Source organism: Pongo pygmaeus, chromosome 3, assembly GCF_028885625.2.
Source record: "Pongo pygmaeus isolate AG05252 chromosome 3, NHGRI_mPonPyg2-v2.0_pri, whole genome shotgun sequence".
Classification (NCBI taxonomy): domain Eukaryota; kingdom Metazoa; phylum Chordata; class Mammalia; order Primates; family Hominidae; genus Pongo; species Pongo pygmaeus.
Window position 1 is genome coordinate 66,835,994 of NC_072376.2, and position 13,179 is coordinate 66,849,172.

A 13,179-nucleotide genomic window follows, 5' to 3' on the forward strand; every position below is an offset into this window, starting at 1 on the left:
GCAAACACTTGATCTATACACTTTCTAATACAAGCACTAGATTTATTTTCACAAGCATTTTATACATAGGTATAGCAAAGTTGTTTATGGAAAAAACATTTTAAAATACAATTCAAATGACTGAAAATTGGAGGTTGAGGATGGAGAGTTCCATTCTGGCTGAGGACAGAAATAAAGAACCAATAGGGGATATTGAAGATTGTATCAGCTTTCTGAGGAGCTGGATTAAAAATGACTCAAAGGTATATCCCGTCCTTTCTGAACTATGGTATGCAAGAGTCCGACTACATCAATCAAAAGAGTGACAGGAAAGAAGACGAAAGCAAGAGAGCAGAGACATGTCTCAGCTGGGCTGGCATCCCTGTGCATGCGCAGCCCGTTTAAAACAGGGTGATGGCCTGGAGCAGTGGCTCACGCCTGTAATTCCAACACTTTTGGAGGCCGAGGTGGGTGGATCACCTGAGGTCAGGAGTTTGAGACCAGCCTGGCCAACATGGTGAAACCCCGTCTCTATTAAAAATACAAAAAAATTAGCGAGTGTGGTAGCTAGGCGCCCGTAATCCCAGCTACTCGGGAGGCTGAGGCAGGAGAATCACTTGAACCCCGGAGGCAGAGGTTGCAGTGAGCCGAGATCGCGCCATTGCACTCCAGCCTGGGCAACAAGAGCAAAACTCCATCAAATAAATAAATAAACAAACGAACAAACAGGGTGACTGGAGGTTGAACAGCCACCCTCTCCATGTCCTCCAAGTCTCATCACACAGAATCCAGCAGGCGAGAGAAGGAGGCCCTTGCTTTTTCAATGCAATCCCCCATTGCTCAGGTGAGGGGCCTGGGAAAGGATGTCCTCCATCCTGTCTCACCAATCTGATTGGTCAGGGACTCCTGATCTCACCAATCAGATTAGTCAGGAGCTCCCAATCTCACCAATGGGATTGGTTTTTACTCCTAATAAGAGGATTAACTCTGGAGCTTGAGGGAGGCCAGGAGAATGGTTCAATATTGCACTTTCTTGGTTCATCGGAAGCTATTTCCTAATATGGACAAGAAAATAAGTGTTTCCTGGCTCTGCCTCAATGCAAATTAAAAAATCCCAGTGTGAAAAAATTATCTCGGAGGCATTCCCAATGTTGTCCAATGCATGCTAACCAGAACCCAAATTAAGATGAGAGCCGGGGAGGGTGTGGCTGGTGATGAGTCACAGTATTTTTACAAATTCATCTAAAACACAAAACAAGCAAACTCCCCACTTAGAGTTTTTGTTCCGAGTCATTTTTGGAGGATATGTTGGTTGTTAGAATTTGGAACACATTTCTTCCCATAAACTGATGTTCTAAATCTAAATGATGTTTGGTTTCCCAGAGCTGGCCACCAGAAACTTTTATAACAGTACAATTTCCACTTGGCCCTATCGTTTTCACGGAAAATGAATTACAAAATCTAACGTGGAAAGCCAGAAGCCTTTATTTTCTGGTTCTTCCCCATCTCTTCCCTGCGCTGTGGAACAGCACTCCCAGAGGCAACAGAAAGTGGTTCCTCTGAAAGGAGGACTCTGGTAGATTCTCTAGGCCACAATTATTTGCTAATTCGCTACATCTGCACAGGGAAAACTAGATCTGTATGTGAATAAAAACATGTGAGTACCTCTCAACCACTATTTTAGAAACTCAGGTTCCTTAACTAACCTGAATTGGGAGAAAAAAGATGATCTCATTCAATTACTCATGTCTTCATTCAGCATTTTGTTTTATTTAGAATGTATTGTGTAGCAGGCAGGTCTTGGACATATAGTTGTGGACAAAATAGACCTAGCTCCTGACTTCATGGAAGGAAACCTTGTTTTGGAGGGAGGGGTCTCTGTAAGTGGGTAAATTATAAGTTACATAAATATTAGGAAAAATAGGCAAATAAATAATAGACTTACATGTAGTATCAAGTACTCAAAGGAAATGAGGGCAAGGGGCAAGGTCGTGGGGAGTCCCTAGGAAATGACTTTTGAGCTGTGACCTGAAAGATGAGAAAGAGTGAGTTAGGCAGGAAGAGACAGAGTCTGTGTGTGAGAGAGAAAGGGTAAAGACGAGTCCAGGAACACGAAAGCCTATGAGATGGAGAAAAGCCGGGTGTGTTCAAGACGCTGCCATTAGTGGTGCATTCTGTGGTCCAAGTACACTGAGAAGGGAGCATGCTGAGATAATGCTGGAGAAGTGAGCAGGGAGCACTTTAAGCCAAACCTAGTGGCCACGCCAGGGGTTTTGTATTTCCTCCTGAGTGCCGTGGAGAACCTTGACGCCTCTAGATAGGCTAATGGCATGAGCTGACCTACTTTTTTAAAAGTCTAATTCAGCTGGAATGTGGAGGGCAGATTTGATAGAGGGACAAGGGGCAAGAAGGGAAGCAAGAAGATTCATGAAGAGATTACTGCAGAAATTCAGGTAAGAATGACAGAGGCTCAGACAGTTGTGGGAGTGGAAACAGAGGGCAATGATTGAAATGGATATAAATTTTGAAGGTGCAACTGATGGAATGTACTTCGTGGATTGGATGTGGGACTTGAGGAATGGGCCTTGTAGAGGTGACTCCCAGGCTGCAGCATTTAGATGGATGAGATGGGGAAACATGAGGCGAGGCAGGAAGAGAAGATGATGAGTTGGCTTTGGCTATGTGGAGTTTGTCATGGCTATGAGACACTGAGAATGCAGTTGGAAGCCCAGAAGAGAGTCTGAGCCAGAGACACAAATATGGGGATCGTTGGCAGAAAAACAGTATCTGAAGCCTTGGGGTGGGGCTTTGGGCTCCTCACTGCCTGCCCCACTTGTAGGTACATGTGAGTACACTAAGGTTTACCATTAGAGTAGAGAAAGGAGAGCAACCAGGTCATAATGGTTCAAAGAAACCATTTTCTCCCTCCTATTAACATAAATTCGTTTTCACCCTGAGCATCTCGTAAGAGTGAAAATGGACCTGAGAGAAAGCTAGCTCAGGTTCTGATTTCTTTATCACGGTTAGAAGATGGAAATGTCTCCACTGTCATTTCACATTTCTGAGATTTAATGTCCCTTTAATGCATTCTCAAAATGCACCAATAATGAGGAAGTTTTCTCTGCATGTAACTGGGTATGATACTTGTGACTTTTCTGGGACACTAAAAATGAGCTATTCTCCCCTCTACGATGAAGCTATGTTTGCTTCATAATGACAAGGATTTTAATTACAGCTGGACATTTCTGCTGAGTTGGAGCCTCTCTCCTGAAAATCCCACACCAAATGGAAGTGACACTCTAAATCCATGGCGTTTGAGCAGACTCAGGTCTCCATGCTGTAGGCTGCCAGGGAATGAGTAATCCTGGCTTTGGAAAGGGCACATTTGTAAAGCTAAATTAATACGCCCTGCTTTTCATTCATGACTTCTCTTTGTTTCCAGTTTTAAACTGTCAGCTGCCTTGGTTACATGACCATGCAAAAAAGCAGGTTTGGGAGGTATGTGTGTGTGTTGGCAATCTTGGAATGGACTCAATTCTTGGAACCAAATCAATCAGTGCTAATCCTGTTGCTTGCAGATGAGAAAGGAGAAATAAAATCCACCTACCTTACCTTTCTGAATGGAAAACCCCATGCTTATGACAGTCCCCAAATCTGCCATCATTGTTTCCTGTTGGTGAAAAGCCATGAAGCAGATGAGGAGCTTGAAAGTCTCTATTACATCAGCTCCTTTCCAACATTTTGGGTTTTTATTTCATGTGATAAGGTTGAAAAGGCCCATTTGACTGTTATAAATTACCCTTCCTCATCAAAGAACTCCAAGACCAGAGTCCATAAACATATCTAAAAACTGCACTTAGTTATAAACCTCTGGGAGAAAAAATGAAATGATAACTAAATGCCCAGACTTTTTTCTCTTTGTTACCATAACTCCAGTAAATAAGTCTTCAGTCTCTGTTAAGAACAAAAAGCTGACCAACCTCAAGTGTAAAGGCTCATGCAGCCTTAGGGCAAAATACCCCCAAAGTGTCGCCAAACAAATCCAAGGGTGACAAGAATGTGCAACTGCCCTGATGTCACAACTCGTTTATGAGAACAGACAACTTGGGCCCACTGGAGGGCATCCTTTTGTCTCCTAATTAACTGTTTTACTTTTGTTTGACCAGATGCCAGCTGCCCTGGGTAACCGCCATGACACAAGAGAGCTAACTGCTAGCAATTAAAAATAAAGATTAGGGGTAGAACCAAAAAGAGTCAGAAGTGTGACCTTAGGACTGAAAATACATGTGCTGACTTCATCTCACCAGGCAGAAGTTTCCAGGCTGGTAATTTTGCCTCATTCACTCCGTGGATTATTGATTAAAAGAAACTTGTAGCAGCTGACTCCAAAAGTCAAAAGGACAAAGTGGCAATCAGGCCACAACCAAAATGCACACAGAGGCCGAGGGATTTGCAGTGTACTTCCTTGTTTGTAAATCAGAGTCACAGTGGAGAGCTGAAGGCACCGCAGCCAGTGGCACCACCTGTGATTAGGGAGCCACAAGTACCTGGACTCTATGTGTCTTTCTTGCATGTTGCATATACATAAGATAACATCCAGCACCTGACTCACATCTCTGGAAAGAGACTACTTAATTCACTAATTATTCATGTTTCTACTTAGAATCTGATTCCCAGAGCTAATCGCTTATTTAAGTAAAATCTTTGGCCATCGCTGGAGCTGTCAGCCCACAGAAGTGCTTAAGCAAACCAGTGGGAAAAGCAAAACTCAGAAAAGCACCCTTCCAGAAGTGCAACATTTACATTTTTAACCAGCTGGGTCACTTTGCAGGAACGACTTAATCTCTCTAATCCTCAGTTTCTTTATCTATATAATGGGAGTGATAATTATAGGATTCTGTTGAGAATTAAATAAAATAATACAGGTCAGGTAATTACTACAGAACCCGGTAGACAGTAAGCACTTAATAAATGTTAGCAAAGATGCTGCAGCCGCTGACAATGATGATGATGGTGATGCTGAAGAATGAGCAGAAGAAATCCTTATTTAAACAATAATTCTATATCTTTAGAGTTAAGAGTCTTAAATAGTATCAGCCACAAACTTGCTAATTCTTTTTCTTCGTCTACAAACATTAGCCAATGTTCAGTTATGAGCAATACTGCCAATAGAAAATCTTTGAAAGTTTTGTCAAGGTATTGGAACAAGTCAGAAGTACTTATTTGCCTGATATAGATTTTGGTGGATGCCCCTTTTCATATTCAAAAATAAAAGATGCCCAGGATTCTAGGGCCTGTCCAGTCAGTAGCCCCTGCCTATTTAGGAGCTGGTCCCATCATGATAGTGTTCCAGATCTAATGATGGCCTGAAGGTGTGGTGACCCTGTGTTTATTTCCTTGTTGATTTCCCTTCTCTGGATCCAAGATCATTTTCCCATTGCCTGCAGGAAACAACATCTAGGGGCGAGGTAGGCCTGACTTGGCAACCCTAAAGGTGAACAAAAGGATCTTGGCTTTTGGCAAGAGCAGAAGGAAGTTCAGGGGCGTCTCAGCCCCATCCAAACCAGAACAGATTTGTCACTGATGCTAATGCATGCTGCTCTGCAGGGGACTACTCTCCCTCGAAGCTCCCCATAGCTGCTCTCAGTTTTATGGATCTGCTCTACCCAAAGCCTTGCAGAAGGGGCAGGGGATGCCCTGGTTAACCCCTGCACATAGCAAGGTGGAGAAGTTTTCATGCATAGCTGGGACAAAGAACACTGGAAAGAGAAAGAAAAACTTCCTGAGCTACTGCTAAGCCAGAAAAGCTCAGCTCTCAAATGGACTATCTCCTGAGACCTCACACAGCTGGGAACTGATCTGCAATACAGCAAAGGTAAGATGGCCCGGTTCCTCCACCAGGTAGAATCTCATACTATTTAAAAAAAACTCCACCTCTGCCCACTCAGCCTCCAGCTCTCACCCCTATCTCTTTCTCTCTCTCTCTCTCTCTCTCTCTCTCTCACACACACACACACACACACACACACACACACACACACATCAAATTGAGGAGAGTCTAAAAGATGGAAATATCTAAGTATGTCTTTTTCAAAACACTAGACAGGCCTCAGGACATTTGCTCTCTTTATACCCTATTTTTTTCTGCAGTGGCCTTCATTAAAAGCTTCTTTACTTTCACAAATGAAAACGACTTGCCAGACAGGTCAGTAAAAATATAAGTAATCCCACTAACAGTAACTGGGTTTATGCAACATTATTCTTTATCGGCATTTAAAACACATTCACACACAGACTTTGTTTCATTCCACAGTAGGAGTAAGTGTTGCATTGCAGTTTTACCCATGGATAAAGAGGTTGAGAGGAGCTGTGACCTGCTCACGGGTGTGTAGGGTTGTGGGTGACCAGCAGCACATCCTGTCTTCATTCCCATCTCTTTTCAGTAGAATGGTGACCCTACTCTTTAAACAAAATTCCAGACTACATTCTTGGCCATGTATTCTGACAAATGGTCTGATGAGAGGATGGAATTTTAGAAATTGGAACTCTCCTGGAAAATCCAGAAATAGATAGCCACAGTATCCTGTACGATATACCACCTTGTCATGTATTCCTGTTTACTTCCGTTCCTGGGCATTGAATTAAGTTCAACAAATGTCGATAAACTATGTTCTCTGCTCCAACACTGACTGGGTCATATGTCAGGGCGTGGTGCAAGTCCAGTGCCCAAGGAATGCTGAGGCAGTGCAGAGCAGGATGAGGGTGGGGCTCCCCTAAAGAGGTGAGCTTCAAACGAGCTCAACATAAAGTGTGGACTTGGATTGAGGGAAAGCACTCAGATACACAAGTCCCCCGGGAGAAATTTGTTGAGTGAATGTTTACTTACACCAAGTCCATGGTGGCAGAGCCGAGGGGAGAGGAGCATAGCCTGAGGAATTACACTGTCTGGCCTTGACTCTTGGTTCTACTTCCTACTAGCTCTGCATTTTGGGGTACCTCAGTAAACACCTCTAACCTCACCTTGCCAATATGTAAAATGAGAATGATGGTAATACATCCCTCATAGCGTTGTCTTCAGCTGTAAATGAGATTATGCGTGTGAAGTCTTTCCTGATGCATAACAACTGCACAATAAATATTAATACTAACTATTGTGATGACCATGTGCCTGGCTCCAAGGCAGATGCAGGGAATACAAATAAGAGGAGGCCTACCCTCAATGTAATGAAAACCTCATGAGTTAGTTGTGTGCAACTAATGACATGAGGTGTGATGCATGCTCTGGAACCATGAGGGTGGAATCTTTTAAGTCTGTGTGAGTTAGGGTTGGGATTCTTGGGGGGACACGGAAGGGGACAGAGATTTCACAGCAGAGACCTTATGTGTAGGGCGGTAGTATAGAACGGTGAAAAGAGCTAGACAGATCTAATTTTGAATCCCAGCTTCCTCCTCTATTTACATATCTATTTATTTCTATATTAATCTATATGTATTGAAAACCATAAATTCATACTTCCAATTCCAATCCAACACCACAGAGTTTTCTCCCTTTCTACATTTGTAACTCTCTTCTCTGACATTCATCAGAAGCCGGCTCCCATTATCCTTAATATATTACTTGCTTATTTGCTCAATCCCCCAAATGTCATCAACTGCCATCATGACACTGTCCCCTGCCCATGCAGATGCCCACCGCACCCTGCTTAGGCCCTGATGCTTTGTTCTGGGCTGCCCTGAGCTGGCTCCTGGAATTCTGGAGTTACCGTATGTCCTCCACACCCCGCACAGGTGCCTACTTTGCTCAGCCCTATGTAATGTATTTAAGGACTGTGACACTCGCTATGCATTTGTGTATGTACCTGTGTTGTCACTGTCTTTAACTGGGGACAAAGCTGTCTCCTCCATACAGGTAGGGCTTGTGTCCTCAGCATCAGGCCCAAAGAAGCCAGGCTCATTCCATTCATTCTATTCCACTCAGTCTGCTCATCTATATGGATGTGGGCTGCTCACTGCCTGCTCGGGGTAGTAACAACATTTCCAGGATGAAAACTACTATTTGGGCAGTCCCTGCTCCTTTTTCTTCTCTGTCAAGTCCTTGTCTAGGTTCTCCATTATTCATTTACTCAACAACAGATACGAAGTGCTTACGAGGTACCAGGTGCTTGGCTAGGGTGGGACATAGAGATTTAAAACCTTAGTCACCACCCTCAAGGAACTCCCAGTCCACTGTGGGAAGCAGACAAGGAATAAATTTCAATTCCATGTGGCCAAGTACAATGAGACCCTACACAGCCTGCCATCGGAGGGCACCTAGCCCAGACTGGGTGGGCACAGAGGAGATGCCCAAGGGGAATCCTAAATGGGCAGAGATTAACAAGGTAAAGACAGGCTAGGAGAGGGGTAAAGGGAGTGGTGTGCAGGAAGGATGAAATAGTGTAACTGATAGAGAATATCAGGAGCTACCTCAGGGTGGCTGGTACAGGGCCAGAAGCAAGAGGAGGAGCTGTCCAGACAGGTGCAGGCTGTGGAGATGAGCCAGTGGTGCTGGATTTTCGACTTTAGGACAAGAGCTCTGGAGCCAGACTTCCGGAGTTCAAATCCTGGTTCTGTGACCTAAGATTTGTTGACCTATAGCTGTTGAATCTTCTGCAAGTTACTATTCTCTGCCTTGGTTTCCTTCGCTGTAAACCTAGAGATTGTAATAGTAGTCACCTCATGGGATTGACATGATTAAATTGTTCTTTTACATAGTGTACACAAAAATGCATAGCATATGGAAAATAATAATAACAAAGCTGTTATTTTCCAGTAGGTGGATAAAAAGGGTTTAGGGCACTGGCGAAGCAGAAGCACCCCAAAATATAATGAATTAATTAAAAGACAGAAATTTAAAAGAATAGATTTTGGCATTGTAAAAGAAACTCTGAAGTTGTTATCTTGAGTAAAATCAGAATCTTTTGGATTCATTTTATGCCTTACTGTTGCTTATCTTTCGATATATTTTGGGTTAGAGGCACCATAATTTTTTTATCGTTTCAACCTCCAAAGGTCCCAGCATTGCCCGGCATGCTAAGGAGACCTCCTCTATTCTATTGGTTTTTCATTCACCATGATCTGTTAGGAGTGGCCATTATACACACTCAGTGGGCTTCAGGCCAAAAGTAATTGTCATGATTGTCCTGACAACCCCAAAGCTGGAGGGAAATTCAATTATCACTAAAGCAATTCTGCACCATGAATGTGTTCAGGGGGATGGAAGGGCAGGACTGAGGGAGTTTTTGAAACTGTTCTGAAAGTCTATTTGCCATAGGACTTAGTGGCCTTTCTCCAGTGGCCTTTCAGCCCCTGTTGTTGGAGCTGTGAGGCAGTTCTCCTTCCCCCACAGTCCACCTCCCTTAGAGCCAGAGGAGACAAAAGTGGAAGCCCAGAAATACCAATGATGTATCAAAATAAAAATGTCTGGGCACCAAAGGACACAAACAACAGAGAGAAAAGACAGGCCACAGAATGAGAGAAAACATTGGCAAATCATCTATCTGAGAAGGGGTTAATATCCAGAATATGTAAAGAACTCTACAGTTCAACAACAACAAAAAACAACCCAATTCAAAAATGGGCAAATGACTTGCATAGACATTTCTCCAAAGAAGATATATAAATGGCTAATAAGCACAGGAAAAGATCCTCATCACTAATGGTTAGGAAAATGCAAATCAAAAACCACAATGAGATACCACCTCCCACCCATTAGCATGGCTACTATCAAGTTAAAAAAAATTGCAAAATAACCAATGTTGTGAAGGCCATGGAGAAATTGGAATGCTTGTGCACTGTTGATGGAAATGTAGACTGATACAGCTATTGTGTAACAAGGTATGGTGGTTCACCAAAAAATGAAAAATAGAATTGTCGATGACCCAGCAATTCGATTTCTTGGTATATACCCAAAAGAATTGAAAGTAGGGACTCAAACAGATATTTGTACTCCCATATTTATGGCAGCATTATTCACAATAGCCCAAAGGTACATGCAACCCAAGTGTCCAGTGAATGGATAACAAAAATAGTATGCACATACAGTGGGATAAATTCAGCCGTAAAAAGGAAGGAAATTCCGGCACATGCCACATCATGGTTGAAACTTGAGGATGTTATATTGAATGAGTTAAAGCCAGTTTCAGAAGGACAAATACTGTATAATTCCACTTACATGCGGTACTTAACAGTAGTCAAATTCATAGAGACAGAAAGTTGAATGGCAGTTGCTGGGGGCTAAGGGAAAGAGAGAATGGAGAGTTACTGTTTAATGGGTGACGAGTTTCAGTTTTGCAAGATCTAGAGATGGATGGTGGTGATGGTTATGCAACAATGTGAATGTACTTAACACTACTGAACTATACTCTCAAAAATTGTTAAGCTGGCAAGTTTCATGTTATGTGTATTTTGCCATAAGTAAAAAATGCCAGTGAATCCTGGCTTTTTTTTCTTAGCAAGGTGGACCAATGATTCTTGGGAAAATAGCAGACTTCTTCTCCGAGAAAATAAATATATACAGAAAAATATCTCTTGTTTAGAAATTGGTCATATTCCCCATCATTGGCTGAGACATTGTTAAATCACAAAGAACTGACAACTCTAGCAATTATGGAGAAAGAGAGGGAGAAAAAGAGAGAGATTGCTTCCTAAAACAAATAAGATTAATATTATACTATGCAGAAATAAAAGAGACACTCTGAATTATGCTTAATTATTCATTGTGAGTGTGTTTGTGTGTGCACATTACTAAAACATTTAGGATTGCAGTTATTGACAGGTGGCAGGTGGGCCAAAGGTTGTATGTGAAAGGATTGTCAGAAACATGCACACTGATAGTCTAGTTCTGCACACAAAATTTATAGAAACAGACCCAGTGTGAGGCTGCATGTGAATTCAGGGTCACAGCCTCTGTCAGATGAAGCATCCGCCTAACCTCTGGTGCTGGGACAGGAAAAAGAGAAAAAATGGAGCATGGAGAAACTTTCCATCCTCTTTCCTGAACGCCTGACCAGGAGGCCAGCTCTGGCTGCAGGGACACTTCCTGCCTTTTACATCTTCCTCCACTTCTAAACATGCAGGTTCATTTCAACTCCCGGGCAAAGGGGTGGGAGTGGTTTATTTACTCATGTTAAATTGGAACAATAATGAAATAATAGTGAAAAATTAACAGTGGATGGCAATGCTTTGTAAAACGTGAAACAGATGTGTGTTTTCATTTATTTATATAACACTTTATTCTACAAAGAAATTGTGGTTGCTCCAACTGGAGAATAGAAAGTAGAACAATGGCCCCACATTAGCATGGCTCATTTCTGGCCAGCATAGTGTTTTTAATTTTTTATATTAGCTACTAAACATCTAACAATCAGTAGATTTCATATAAAAATTCAAATTTCAAGTTCTTTTAAAACATAGGAAACTCTGGCCACGTTGGTCCTATATTTGTTCATTCACTCAGCAAAAAATGTAGATTGGGTGACAATTCTGTGCCAGGCACTGTTCTGGATGCTGGGAATATAGCAGAGGTGAGACTGATAATAACCAAGTAGACAGATAAGTAAGATAATTACAGGAAATTGTAAGTGCTATGAATACAGCAGGGTTAGAGGATATGAATAAAGCAGAGTTAGAGGATAGAGACTGGGAATGGGGTGGGGGAGCCGTGTTAGTTTGGCAGAGTGGCCAGGGAAGAGCTCTCTCCATTTGCCACAGTCCCCACCATGCCCTATTACTCCACTCCAGTCATTTACCAATACCTGCCTGGCAATTGGAGGCATCTCAGAGTTGGAGCTCTGCCATAAAATCATGGGAAATATAAACAAGAATTTAAATCAAGAACAAGGGAAATATGAGAATAGGATGATAAGACCAATGGAAATACAAACCATGTATGGATGTCATAAGAGCCGTCATGATTGGTGTAGTTGAGCATCAGATTCAACTGAGCTTCCTGGCAACCAAAGCAAAGGAAATATCCCCAATTACATCATTCTCATTTTTCAGAAAGGAATAAATAAAGCAATTCCTTTATAAGTACCAAGATTTCCTCATCTGACTTGGAGTAGAAATTGAGTATATCAGCTTTATAAGGAAACTGAGTGAAATAGTAATCAGTATGAAATAGTAATCAATATCCTCACCAATGCATTCCCAGGAGTCTGGTATTTCACATGGTTTCAGATATTCATTCAAAACATCTTTACTGAGACACAGGTTCTACAGATGCCAACATGCCTGATATTTTTTTCTAGTGGCATACTTCATCTAAACTAAACTCAGGAAAGGCGGTCATGTGAGAGGCCAAGATACTGCAGTGTAGACCCCTTGTTCCTGCTGATCTCAATCCACAGAGTATTTAGGAGAATGAACGGAATGCCTCTCGTTCAAACTATATTCCTCCCATAAAGCTCTTTCTTAGCTGGTTAGAGAGAAAGTAAAGATTATAATTAACAGTTCTTTGCAACATGCCTCAATGTCTGCCAATCCTATTACTCGGAAGGCAATTTCAGTGGCCCTTACTCTTTGGGCTTGAGTAGGCAAATCCACCTTCCCTTTTCTGGAATAGCCCCCATTGGGTAACCCCAGTGGTAGTGCACACTGACAACTTAATGCGAGAACAGCCCACAGGAGGGAAGGCAATGACCAAATATCTTCATTCACCCTCTGCACAAGACGGCTCTGCCAAACTCCAGGCTGGTGACCAAAGGCCAGGAAATCTAGCCTGTCTTCTAGAATGTTCCTGGGGAGCTCTGTCATGGCTCCAGTCTCCTAAGCCTCCCAAGAGTTCCCTTGCCAAAGGAGCCCTTCCTCTGGATTCTTAATTTGTGTAAGGGCCACCGTGTATCTTGGAGTGTTTTTAGGTACACTCCTGCCCCAGGAGAAAAACACAGGCAAAAATAGAGTTAAGCCAAACTTTCTGTTCTTTTTTGGTGTGGATACTGCCTGGCTGTGCCCTTATCACCTGGATCATCTTTTAGCTCTCTGGAGATTTCCTGGACTCACTCTACTGCTGTTGGCAAGAATCGAGGAGTTAGGTCTCAGGGCTGGGACTAAGGTACTACTTCTCCCTCACTCCGTTGAAAACTGAGAAGTGCATTTTGACTGTGCTACTTGTAATCCTTACCCAGACTTCCTCCTCCCTGTTACCACACCTCTCCCTTACTC

At 42.6% G+C, this 13,179-nt stretch overlaps 1 protein-coding gene across 2 annotated transcripts in view; it reads left to right on the forward strand.

Moving 5' to 3' along the window:
- The first annotated feature begins 4,145 nt into the window (after positions 1-4,145).
- LNX1 (ligand of numb-protein X 1) overlaps positions 4,146-13,179 on the forward strand; it is a 219,476-nt gene continuing 210,442 nt past the window's right edge. For both annotated transcript variants that reach the window (XM_054486174.2, XM_054486175.2), the window contains exon 1: positions 4,146-5,854. The gene's annotated coding sequence lies outside the window, so the exon portion shown is untranslated. The remainder of the gene's footprint in view (positions 5,855-13,179) is intronic.